General features: G+C 39.6%; 1 protein-coding gene across 3 annotated transcripts in view; it reads right to left on the reverse strand.

The window, feature by feature from the left end:
- Window positions 1-12,741, reverse strand: part of TNFSF13B (TNF superfamily member 13b) — a 30,400-nt gene that overhangs the window by 15,962 nt on the left and 1,697 nt on the right. The gene's annotated exons all lie outside the window — the stretch shown is intronic.

Genomic DNA, 12,741 nt, shown 5'->3' on the forward strand with positions numbered 1-12,741 from the left:
CATGGCAACCCACTCCAGGATTCTTGCCTGGAGAACCCCATGGGCAGAGGAGCCTAGCGGGCTGCAGTCCATGGGGTTGCACAGACACGACTAAGCAACTAACACTTTCATGTTTCACTCTTTTTTAGATGCTTTTCCTACATAGGCCATTGCAGAGTGATAAATAGAGTTCCCTGTGCTATACAGTGGTCCTTATTCGTTATCTGTTTACATATGGAAGTATTAGCACTCAGTTGTGTCCGACTCTTGCGACCCCATGGACTGCAGCTCTCAAAGCTCCTCTGTCCCTGAAATTCTCCAGGCAAGAATACGAGAGTGGTAGCCATTCCCTTCTCCCAGGGGATTTTTCTGACCCAGAGATTGAACCCAGATCTCCTGCAGTGCAGGAGATTGTCTACCCTCTGAGCCACCAGAAAGAGAAAAGTGAAGGTGAAGTCGCTCAGTCGTGTCCAACTCTGCGACCCCATGGACTGTAACCCACCAGGCTCCTCCATCCGTGGAATTTTCCAGGCAAGAGTACTGGAGTGGGGTGCCATTGCCTTCTCCAGGGGATCTTCCCGAGCCACCAGGAAGCCCCTTATTTATATACAACAGTGTGTATATGTCAACCCCAAACTCCCAGTTTATCCCACCACACCCACCCTTGAAAACCATGTTTGTTTGCTACGTCTGAGACTCAATTTCTGTTTTGTAAATAGGATCATTTGTGCCTTTTTTTTTAAAGCTGGAAAACAATAGCAGGAGTGTCTGCGCGGCAGGGACAAGGGACTCATTGCTGCAGTTAGTACAGTAGACCCTCGGCAACAGCACATGTGGACATGATCAGAACAGGCAGAATAGCCGTGAACAAGGACAGCGAGAAAGAAGGGAACCTCAGAACATCCAGAGCCTCTCAAGACTGAAAAGCACAGTGTCTGCGGTTGCCATGTTACACCTGCTTTTCCAACAAACACCTCTTAAGGAATATGACACACAAGGGACCACCGTAAGTTCTGTGAGGGATGCAGGCGCCAAGTGGAGCATGCGAAACTCGGATGCTTCCTCCACACAGAAAAAGAAGAGGATGCCGACACAAGTCAAAGTCACATTTCCAAGTTCTCCATCTTTCCTTTGCCATGGACATGCATACCGTAAAGATTTCGTGAGATGACGCGCCTGAAACACTTCTTAGCCTACCTGGGACAAAATAATTTGGAAGTCAGTCCTGGCTATTAGTAGGAGTAGCAGGAGCATTGTTGCTCTTAATGGTACTGAACCAAATGAACTGGGAGCACAGTGGGAGGATGCTACGAGAGAAAGAAGGCCAGGGAACAGATAGAGAGACCTGGGAAACACTAGAAATACCATTTCAGGGCTTCACTGTGGCTTGGTGCTCAAGAATGCACCTGCTGGAACAGGAGTCATGGGTTTGATCCCTGATCTGGGAAGATCCCACGTGCCCCGGAGCAACTACGCCCATGCACCACGCTACTGAACCTGTGGTCCAGAGCCTGGGAATTGCGACGACGGGGGCCCACGCGCCGCAACTACTGAACCCCCAGCACCCGAGAGCACATGTTCCGTAACAAGAGATGCCGCTGCAACGAGACGCCCGCGCAGCGCAATGGAGGGCGGCCCCCACTCGCTGCAACTAGAGAAAAGCCCATTCAGCAATGAAGACCCAGCACGGCCACAAATAAATAAGTTCCTTAGCAAAAAAGAAACGCTATTTCGATGAGCCCTCTCCTTGACCTTTTCCATTAAACGCCTGTAGGAGACTTACCTCTGTTTAGACCGAAAGGGGTTTACCTAGTGAGTGATGTCTGGAAACTACCAAACGGATATGAAATACCTGAACCTTAATCTCCAGAGCCCAAGTAACACTTGGCCACAGCCTACACATTGGAAAACAAAGGTCTAGGCGACTTCCCTGGTTGTCCAGTGATTAAGACTCTGCCTTCCAGTGCAGAGGGCGCAGGTTCAATCTCTGGTGGGGGAACTAAGATCCTATATGCCTTGTGACCAAAAAAACCAAAACATAAAACAGAAGCGGTATTGTAGCAAATTCAGTAAAGACTTTAAAAATGGTCCATATATTTAAAAATTCTTTGTTTAAAAATCCAATGGCCTATTTTATTGCACGGTAGCGGAAATATAACTTTTAGAAGAAAATATACAATGAAGAGAAATTTTTATTTCAAAAAACTTTCAGAAAAGAAAATGGGACATTAAAATGACAGTTTAATAGCAGGGTTTGAATTATACTCACTGAAGTTAGTGCTCTTCATTAATTTTCCTTATTCTGGAGAAAGTCACGGGGCTTTTCAAGGACACACATTCTTGGAAATAAGAACAGGACCTTCCATCCTGTCCTTGTTAGATGCCACTCAGGTTTCATCAACCCCATCAGCGCCCTTAACCTCTTCATCTTTTAACTCTTCCCATTCCCTTCTCCAGGGGATCGTCCCGATCCAAGGATCAAACCTGGGTTGTCTTCTTTTTAGGCAGATTCATTACTGTCTGAGCCACCAGGGAAATCCCTTTTTAGGACATATGGTATCTGTTAACAACTTATCTCCAGTTAAGTCTTTTAGGACTTTCTTTCTAATTCGACATAGAGCTGATCTTAGACTGATCTATAGATTATTGCTCACAAAAAGTGGGTCAAAAAAGGGCAGCATTGTTTTTTTAGATCTCCCAATAGCACAGATATCCAACCACAAGAGTTTTGAGGATGCATAGTCTAAAATAAGAAACATAATATTAATAACAATTGTAGTATTAATTGATGGTGTTTGGTTTTCAAATGCCTTTTATACATCTTCCCTCTGCTACAATCAAGGGGAATTATATAAGAGTTTGAGAATAGTTTATCTTTTTAACTTCTTTTAAAGTAAGCAAGGCAGCAGCATACTTTAAAACCTTTTTCTGTCAATGGGGGGACACATATTTCTAAATATATATATATGTACATGTATATCTATGTATATATATATTACATATCACAATCTGAGAAACACAAATGATTAATCTTAAGTACAGTTTTACAGCATAAGAAAATTCACTCATACTATTAAACCACATGAAAAATATTTCTGAAACAATACATTATATTGACGACAAAACTAGTTTACAAAAGATAATTCCTAAAATAAGAACTTTCAGGGCAGAAATCATTTAGTATTGCTCAATATTTGATATAATAAAATCCAACCAACTTTATAATTGGAATAGTGGTTGGACTGAGGTTGAAAGCCACCTTTTAAAGTGTGACATTCAAATTTCATTTAATCAGGCAAAGAGCCTTGACAGTTCATGGAATTGCTAATATCTGATGACTCAGTGGTAAAGAGTCCACTTGTCAGTGCAGGAGACGCAGGTTCAATCCCTGACTCAGGAAGACCCCCTGCAATAGGAGATGGCAACCCACTGCAGTATTCTTGGGAATACTGGGACATCCCATGGACAGAGGAGCCTGGTGGGCTACAGTCCACGAGGTCACAAGAGTCGGACACGACTTAACAATTAAAGAACAAACAAAGAGCTGTTGTACTGCATTCTGTGTTGGAATCAAACCCTTTCAAACCGGAATCCAGTTTCTTATACATTATTTCAACAAAGCTAAATCTAATAGAAACTACCGTAAATAATGCAATTATTGCACATTGTGTGTGGTTCCCATGACAAGCATCCCACATTGAACTTTTCCCATTGCACATGTTCTGTCCATATGTCCTACTTCCATAGTTCTCCTCACTCATCTCATTCAAGAAACTTCTTCCAGGCTCTTCAGTCTGAATGAGATGTCCGTCCTTCATTTTCTTTTATCTTTCTTCTGTCCTCTGTCTTCTTACACATTACACTATACATGTTTTAAAAACGAGGACTCTGAAAGTGATGCCTAACATTCAGTATACGGAAGTCAGGACAAATATAGGAATTTGATATATATTTTTTTAGTTGCTTGCATACTAAGTCACTTCAGTTGTGCCCAACTCTCTGTGGCCCTATGGACTGTAGCCCGCCAGGAGTCCACTGGGCCCCCCTGTCCATGGGATTCTCCAGACAAGAATACTGGAATGGGTTGCCATTTTCTTCTCCAGGGAATCTCTCCAACCCACGTCTCTTAGTCTCCTGCATTGATAGGAGGGCTCTTAAACACTAGCGCCACCTAGGAAATCCCTTGCTTGAGTTAGTTTTGAATAAATAATCAGTGGCTGTAAAAATTTAATTAGGAGAAACCCCTTAAAGATGCACATGCTGGCCTAATGCTGGGCACAGATTTATGAAGAAATCCAAGAAGTCATGGTTTTGGGGGTAAACATTTTTATCAGAGTGGGAGTACCAAATTTGAAGGGTGGGAACAGAGTTATAAAGTTTTATTATCAGAGATAAGCAGTTGGCCTTACCAGCAAATTTTGTTAAGTTACTTGTTTGTAGCTTAGGAAACAATAAGAGTTGAAAGAGTTTTAAAAGAATTTCTGGAGAGCTAAACTGAAAAGTTTATATTTGACCTCGTATAAAACAGAAAAAAAAATATTAGGAATTCTTAATCTTGAGAGGGGCTTGCCTAACACATTTTGTGCTTGAGAAAGCTCATCCACGTGTCTCTGTGCAGGACGAGTTGCCATAAAGGGAGGCTGAAAGTCAAGGTTCAGCTGTTGACTGGTAGTAAACATAATAACGTGGGCGATTTGGTCTGAAAAGCAATTATGTCAGTGGAGAAACCAAAACAAACCGAAGGAAAATTTAAAAGCTTCTGACTAATGGGTATATGTGTTTGAAGAATTTAAAAGTAATAATAGAAGCAGCCTCTCAGTTCTGGTGAATTCAGAACGATGGCAGCACAATAGTGGGCCTGGGGAGGGAAGAAAGTGGTGCTGATTTTTTGGAGGGCGTGGGATGAAGCTGACAAAATACAGTAGAAATAAACATAACTGATAGAAGTAAAGAAATATATCTGAACGTGGTCTACATGTATGTGTGCAGAAAAGAGCCTTGGATGACCTGTGCCACTTGGATTACACACACCACTCTCAGTCTCTGCCTAGGGCGACACAGGGCGAGTCAGACAATAGCCTCTGCACAGCTTCTTAAACACAAGAATAAAACCGCTGTTGTTTAGTCGCTAAGTCGAGTCTGACTCTTTTGTGACCCCACAGTCTGTAGCCCTCCAGACTCGACTGTCCATGGGATTTCCCAGGCAAGAACACTGGAGTGAGCTGCCATTGCCTTCTCCAGGGGATCTTCCCCACGCAGGGATCGAAATCGCATCACCTGCACTGACAGCTGGATTCTTCACCACGGAGCCACCGGGGAAGCCCCAAGAATAAAATAGCAAAACTAACGCTGCCTTCATGTTTAATTTTGCAAATGATCAAGTATTTTAACTTAAAGTTACAGTTCTATAATTGAGTCATCATCTCCACAGGATATGTTTTTTCTTTCGTCATGACTTCTTTGCATTATTTCAGGATATTTCTCTTTATTAAAGAGGAATACTCAGGAGGCACTGGCAGCCTAACTTAACAGTGAAGAACGTTAGCTTCACGACACGATGTGCCAACAGGTCCGAAGTCAAGAAAGGTAAAACCGAAAGTAGAAACCCAGCTGACTATCTGGAGAAAGGTAGCAATAAATCGCATAGCTGGCTGTTGCATTGTCCAGTCTCCGGGGGACATTTCTGCCTGGACGTCTCACTGATCCCCAAGTTTCACATGCCCCAAGCCTGTTTCTTTAACCTCGACACACACCCTCACCTCTCACTCCTCGGTTGTCCTCTTGGTAATTCCTGAGTTGCTCAAGCAACACTAGCTTAACGTCTCCAACTCAATAGCGGGTTGCTGGTAGGAGGGACTGACTATGTCTGGGCTTCAGTTCGCTCATCTAATGTGCAGACAGCAATGCCAACCTCGTGGGATTTTTAAGAGGGTAAATGATAATCATGCGTCCACAGGGCCAAACCCAGGGCTTTCACATGGAACTCATCTCTCCCCTTTTCAGTATGTTCCGGAACACCTACCTTAGAGCTTTGCACTGTAAGCATGTCCTCTATTTTGAGAAAAGTCTGTTTCTTCTCTAACACCTCAGAAATGGGGATACTTTTTAAAAAGGAAATCCCACCACGACAAAAGAGCAGCTGACCAACACAGATCGTGTAAGCAGGACTTGACCCATAAAAAGCGCAGTTAACCATTAAATCTAATATCATCCATTTTTACAGAAATATTAATGAGAATGCATCCCTCAACATCATGACTTTATTTCTAAAATACCAATGTGTGCATGTGTGCTGAATGACGCCATGGACTGTAGCCCACCAGGCTCCTCTGTCCATGGGATTTCCCAGGCAAGAATACCGGAGTGGGTTACCATTCCCTCCTCCAGTGAATCTTCCCAACCCAGGAATCAAACCTGAGTCTCCTGCGTCCCCTGCATTGGATTCTTTACCACTGTGCCACATGGGAAGCCTATGCATGTCTGAATTTTTTTTTTAATGCTGAAAGTATAAAGAATAATTGAGCTTTCAGGAATTAGGTAGAAAGATTTACCCTGGCCTCTCTTATTTGAAATAAAGACACAAACCCTTGCCCTTCCTCACCCTTAACTCTGCTGGTTCTCTTAACCCTGCCCTAAAATGTTCACTTTTGCAATGTATTTGCTATTTTCAAGTATTATAATTTACTCATCAATTATGTTTATTGACTATTTTCTGTGGCTTCCCACTTCACTGCAATGTGATACCCCATGGGCAGGAAACTTTCATCTGTTTGTTCTCTGATTGATCAATACCCAACAACCAGCACAGCGTTAGGAACCTCCGAGGTTACGGAAGGTTGGAAGAGACACAATATCACTTCTGGCTGCCCTGGTTGATTCGCTTCCTGGCTCTCCAGTTTCTCAAAACTTTAAACTTGATAAGAACAGGGTTCAGAGATGTGGTTATCAGGTCACTATTTGCCTTTTAAATACTTTTGTGGAAATTGAATGGAAGCCAGCTCTTGCAACACTGAAAAGAAGTCTCTCCTTATTGAAGCAGGGGATAAGAAAAATAACACTCAGGGAAGGCTCTGGTCAAAGATCACCATGACAGCAACCATCTGTTTCTGTTCTAGGAAAGAACACGCCCTTGCTGGGTAAGAGGCTGCAGCCCCATTTGGGGACAGAATGGATGGTTGAGTTACACACTGCATACTTGCAACATGCATTTTACAGCCTTGGAAGTTACAGCTGAGACCGAAATGTCGATAAAGCAAAGACTGGATGCTACAGACCCCTCAGACATCCCGTCTTTTCTTGCAAAGGAAATGGACTATGGATTTCAAGACTCAGAAAAACAGTATTGATATATTTCTGTTTCCCCAGGTGGCACTAATGGTAAAGAAACCTCCTGTCAGTGCAGGAGGCCAAGAGATGTGGGTTTGGTAGGGAGGACCCCCCTGGAGGAGGAAATGGCAACCCACTCCAGTATTCTTGCCTGGAGAATCCCATGGACAGAGGAGCCTGGTGGGCTACAGTCCAGGGAGGTCACAAAGAGTCAGACATGACTGAGTGACTTAGCATACATACTTATGTTTAACAATAGAAATGTTTACCCCAGGGAAATATTTAAGTTACCATATTAGGCATTAATTTATGTGTATTAAGGAGGCAGAGGTGGCCCAGTGGTAAAGAATTCAGGTGCCAATGGAGGAGATGCAGACTTGATTCCTGGGTCAAGAAGATCCCCCAGAGGAGGAAATGGCAACCCACTCCAGTGTTCTTGCCTGGAAAACCCTATGGACAGAGGAGCCTGGTGGGCTACATTTCATAGGGTTGCAAAGTGTCAGACATGACTGGGCACGCACGCACTCATATTTATTATATTCAAAACTCTGATTTTTAAAAAAATATCAAATGCATTGTGGTGTCCTGGATGGCTCCTGGAACATAAAAAGACATTAGGGGGAAAGCTGGTGACATTCAAATAAAGTCAGGGCTTCTCTGGTGCCTCAGACAGTAAAGAATCTGCTTATAGTGCAGAAGACCCAGGTGCAATCCCTGAATTGGGAAGATCCCCTGGAGGAGGGCATGGCAACCTACTCCAGTTTTCTAGCCTGGAGAACCCCATGGACAGAGGAGCCTGGCGAGCTACAGTTCATGGGGTTGCAAAAGAACCAGCCATGACTGAGCAACTAACGCTTTCAGGAGTTTAGTTAAATCCCAGTGTTGGTCTCTATGTTGTGACAAAGGTACCAAGGTAATATAAGATGCTAACTTCGGAGGAAATTGGAAGGGGGTCATAAGGGAACTCACTGCACTGTTATTGTAACTTTTCTGTAATTCTAAAATAATTTCAAAAAGTTTATTTTAAAAATGGAGAAATATAAAGTAGAATGGTCTGAATCTTACAGGAAACATTTGCAAGATAAAATATGAGTAATTTTTTTCCTGCTCTTGTTTTTACTTTCTTTAAAATGCTCATGCTTTCACCACTATTTTTGTTATTAAAATTGAGACAAGTATAATAAATATTAATAAAAAATAATTTTTTTCTTTCCATAATCTGAAACACATGGGTTTCCGGTAACTTTTAAATTCCCTACTGAACAACAAGGGAGAAAGGAAAAGGTCACCTCATTTTATCAGTGAACTGTTAGAGTAGAGTGGAAACCCATTTGGAAGAATTCACTTTCTTGATGGACTCTCAAGCTGATTATCTTTAGGTTCTTATGAAGAGAATCACAGTTAAGTTCAGGTTCAACACATGGATCACTGTGACTCCATCAGTGAAGAAATATTCATGCATAATATTTTCAAAGCTTTAGTATCACTTTAGTGTTTTGTTTTTTTTTTAATTGGGACTATCTCCAAATATACTGAGGGGCTGAAAAGTGAATTTTTGGCTATTGTAAGCCATTTGGCAATTTTAATCTTGGATTTCCCCACATTTCTGTTTGTTAGACTACAATCAGAAATTCTTATGAAACATAGGAAACTTGCTAAGACTTTCATTTGAAACACAAACTAGTTAAGAAAAGCAAAACTGGAGCCCTAGCACCAGATTCTAGAATTAGGTGAAAGCAGTGCTTTTGCCCCCGGGTGGGTGGGGGTGTCTGCAAGGAGTGCTAACTGGGTGTGCAGGCTGATGGGGGTGCTGCCCTTCACGTACTGACGTGCAGTCTGTGAATTTCGCTGACTTGAAGACACGTGCCCTTTTCTGAGTATGGAAAGAATACGTAAATTAAAATTTAAAAAAATTAAACTAACAATCCATGAAATTATAGTTAAAGAAGTCGCTGAATAGGGGAACTTCTCTGACTTTCCCAAATACTGCCTCTGCCTGGGGTAGTGAGCAAGTCTGAGGCAAGGGGTTTCCGGACCACACCCCTGGGACTTGAGTCTTCTGATCATGCTCATTCTTTGGTTAAGCAGTTCTTTAAAAGGTCAAGTTAAAAAAAATTTCATAAGACAGCCTTTGATCAAAACTTGACAAATGAAGAAATATGGGAAAATTCCTTCCCCCAAAATGATGTCACTTGGCGCTCGGTGCTCAGTTGTGTCCGACTCTTTTGTGACCCTTTGGACGACAGCCCACCAGGTTCCTCTGTCCATGGAATTTCTCAGGCAAGAATATTGGAGCGGGTTGCCATTTCCTCTTCCAGGGGATCGTCCCAGCCCAGGGATTAAACCTGCGTCTCCTGTGCCCCCTACGTTGCAGGTAGATTCTTCATGGCTGAGCCATGGGGGAAGCAAAATGATCCCACAAAATCATTCTATCTTATTTGATATTGAGCCGCAAATTGATTCACACATGTTCATGGAATCCCTATAGGGTACAAGTGTCATGATGAATATACAAGAGGAGAGCTGGAACCAGACCACAGAAGTCTCTGCTCTTTAGTTGTATAGATAGTCTACACACAAATGGAAAGAACCTTACTAGGGGATAATGTGATGAGTATCAACTGCTGATGCAAGAACTAGGCTTGCTGTGTTCTGGAGAGGCCAGACTTTCTAGCCCACAACATACTGGAATTTACTTACAAATTGAATATACACCCAATAAAATTTAGATGCCTGCTGAAATCTGGGTTGGATTTATAGGAAAATAAGAATGGGTAACATTCTGGTATATTACTTAGGAACATTTAGCTGTTAAACTTTTGGGCATGGTTATAAAATGATGACAAAACTGACGTTGAGAAAGCCAAATATTCTAGAGAAAATCTAGAAGAATATTATAATTCTGTTAGTTATAAATCCAATAAATGTACTGGTGTGGCTTAAAAATAAGTGTGAGATCAAATACTATATATCATTTACTTGAAAACTCTGTATTTTTTTAAACAGTTCAACAAGCAATTTGAAAATGCCAAGGCTTCAAAGTAGCAGTAACATTTTTAAATTAATCATGAAAGAATAGTGAAACCTATATATGGAAAACTGCCTTATTATGAAATTTTAAATTTTATATTTAATATAGATATTAAAAATTCTTGAATAGATAAATTCAAAATGCAAAAATTCATTTTTCTTCAGTTACAGGCTTTATAAAATTCCAATAAAATGCATCTAAACATATATAGATAGCTAATAAGTGAAATGAAAACTAACATTTTAAAACTAAAAGGGATAACCTAAGGCTTTTGAGTTTTACTTACAATAAGTCACAACTAGAATGGAAACGAAAACCAAAGAAAGTTGCATAGATTCAAACTGCATAGAATTTTCTCAATTCCAAAAGAAGGACCTTACCAAACAGAAAACAAAGAAAAATCATGGAGCTTCATACAAACTTCTTGGTATATACATATACAAATTTAAAATAGTGCTAAACAAAATGACATTTTCCCTGCATGAAAGAATGAAATAACATTCAAGTCAATTTTATTGACAAGAATTGCTGATAATAACTATCATTGCATTTCTCATCTTTAAATCTTTCCTCTGGGATCTATGAATGCTATAAGTATATGTAGAGAGAAACATAGAGATATATATGTAAGTACTGCACATGTAACTAAGTATACAGTATATATACATAATATATGTACATAAATATAATACATATATATATGTATGCCATATATATGCTACATTAAAGTTTTATAAAAATCTGAGCAAAATCATGATATTGATAATAGTGATTATATCTGTGCCATGGAAACTGGGTGGGTTCTTATCATTGGTTATTATTTTCTGCTATTATTCAAATTTTCTAAAAATTGAAAGTTATTTGGGGAAAATTTTTTGTGAGTATACCATTTTTGGATGCCTTAGAAACACAAATATGAAAAAACATTCACATGAGAGGAAATTTTAAAATATTAATAGAACATACTTCGGGGAAGTGGGACTTAGGGAGTTATTGATTTCTTACTCAGTTTTTTCCTTCTTAAATCTCCTGTAGTGAGTCTAAGTCCTCTTGGAATGGGAGAGCTAGGGTTTATTTTTAATAATAAATTCACAGGCAGGAGTACTAGCAGACAAGTTTGAAGGAGAGTGAGGCATTCTCACCCTACTAGATAGTGAAGCTCATTATATTACAAAATTCCTTAAAATATTTAATGCAGATAAATAGGATAGTAAATCAATGACAAAAAGCAGTCTCAAAACAGATTCAACTATATATGAGGAACTCAATATAATATAGTAAGTGTTTCAATGCAAATGAGTTAAAAAAGAATCATCTAATTAATTTGGTTTAGATATTTAGCAACACTTGGGAAGGAAAAAGTAAAAGAAGAAAGGAGAAGCTAAGGCTAGTATAACATGATCCACCAAAATAAACTCCAGGACTAACAGATTTAATACCAAACCACAACAGCAAATTACTAGAAAAAAGTCAAAATGGCAGGAAAAAAACCAAACTACTTTAAGAGACTGTGGATAAATATGCATTTTAACTTTGATGTCTTAGAGAAAATTTTTAAAAAGGGTATCACATTAAAATATACAGATGCAAGATCTCTGCACAGGTTCTAAAAAGCAGCAAAATATTGTGAAAACATTTACATCAAAATTTTGACAAACAAGATGCCTAATACAGAGTTTATTCAAAATCATTTTAAAAATAGGACAGATGAATGAGGGAAGTTATAAATAAAAATTAGCAGAGGATAAAATTAGAAGCTATCAAAATATGCAAAAAGAAGATAATTCTTATTTGTAAGCAAGCCACAAATTTAATTTGAGGCACTGTTTTTCAACTACTGAGCTAGCCAAAATACATCTTTAAAGATAAAATGTGAAAGGATGTGAAAAACTTGTACACTGCATTTCTGGTTGCATTCATTTATAACTCATTTGGAAAACAATATTGCAACAGGTAGCAAGGGTGATAAAGATGTTCATACTCTTTGGCTCAGACACTCTATCTACGGAATTTATATTGAGTATATGCATCAAATTCCTCGGAAACAAAGAGATTTGCACAAAAATTTTGACATATTCCATTCTACCAAAAAAATTGGAAATGATCATGATAATTATAAGATAACAAATAAATTAATATAGGTATGTGAGAATTACTTAGAAATAAAGAAAAGGCTTATTGTGTAATAAGTGAACACAAAAATATACCATGGTATATATGCCATATTTTTTCAATTATGCAGAAAATATGAATGACAAAATGCAAAATATGAAGATAAGGATTTTAGAGTATAGTAAACATATGAGGGTTTTCCAGTTTTAAAATGTGTAAACCCAATTGCTTCTGACAACTGGCACGGAGATATGACAACCGGATACAAAATGTATTGCTGTATAAAACTAAGG

Source organism: Cervus canadensis, chromosome 9 (genome assembly GCF_019320065.1).
Source record: "Cervus canadensis isolate Bull #8, Minnesota chromosome 9, ASM1932006v1, whole genome shotgun sequence".
Taxonomy (NCBI): Eukaryota; Metazoa; Chordata; class Mammalia; order Artiodactyla; family Cervidae; genus Cervus; species Cervus canadensis.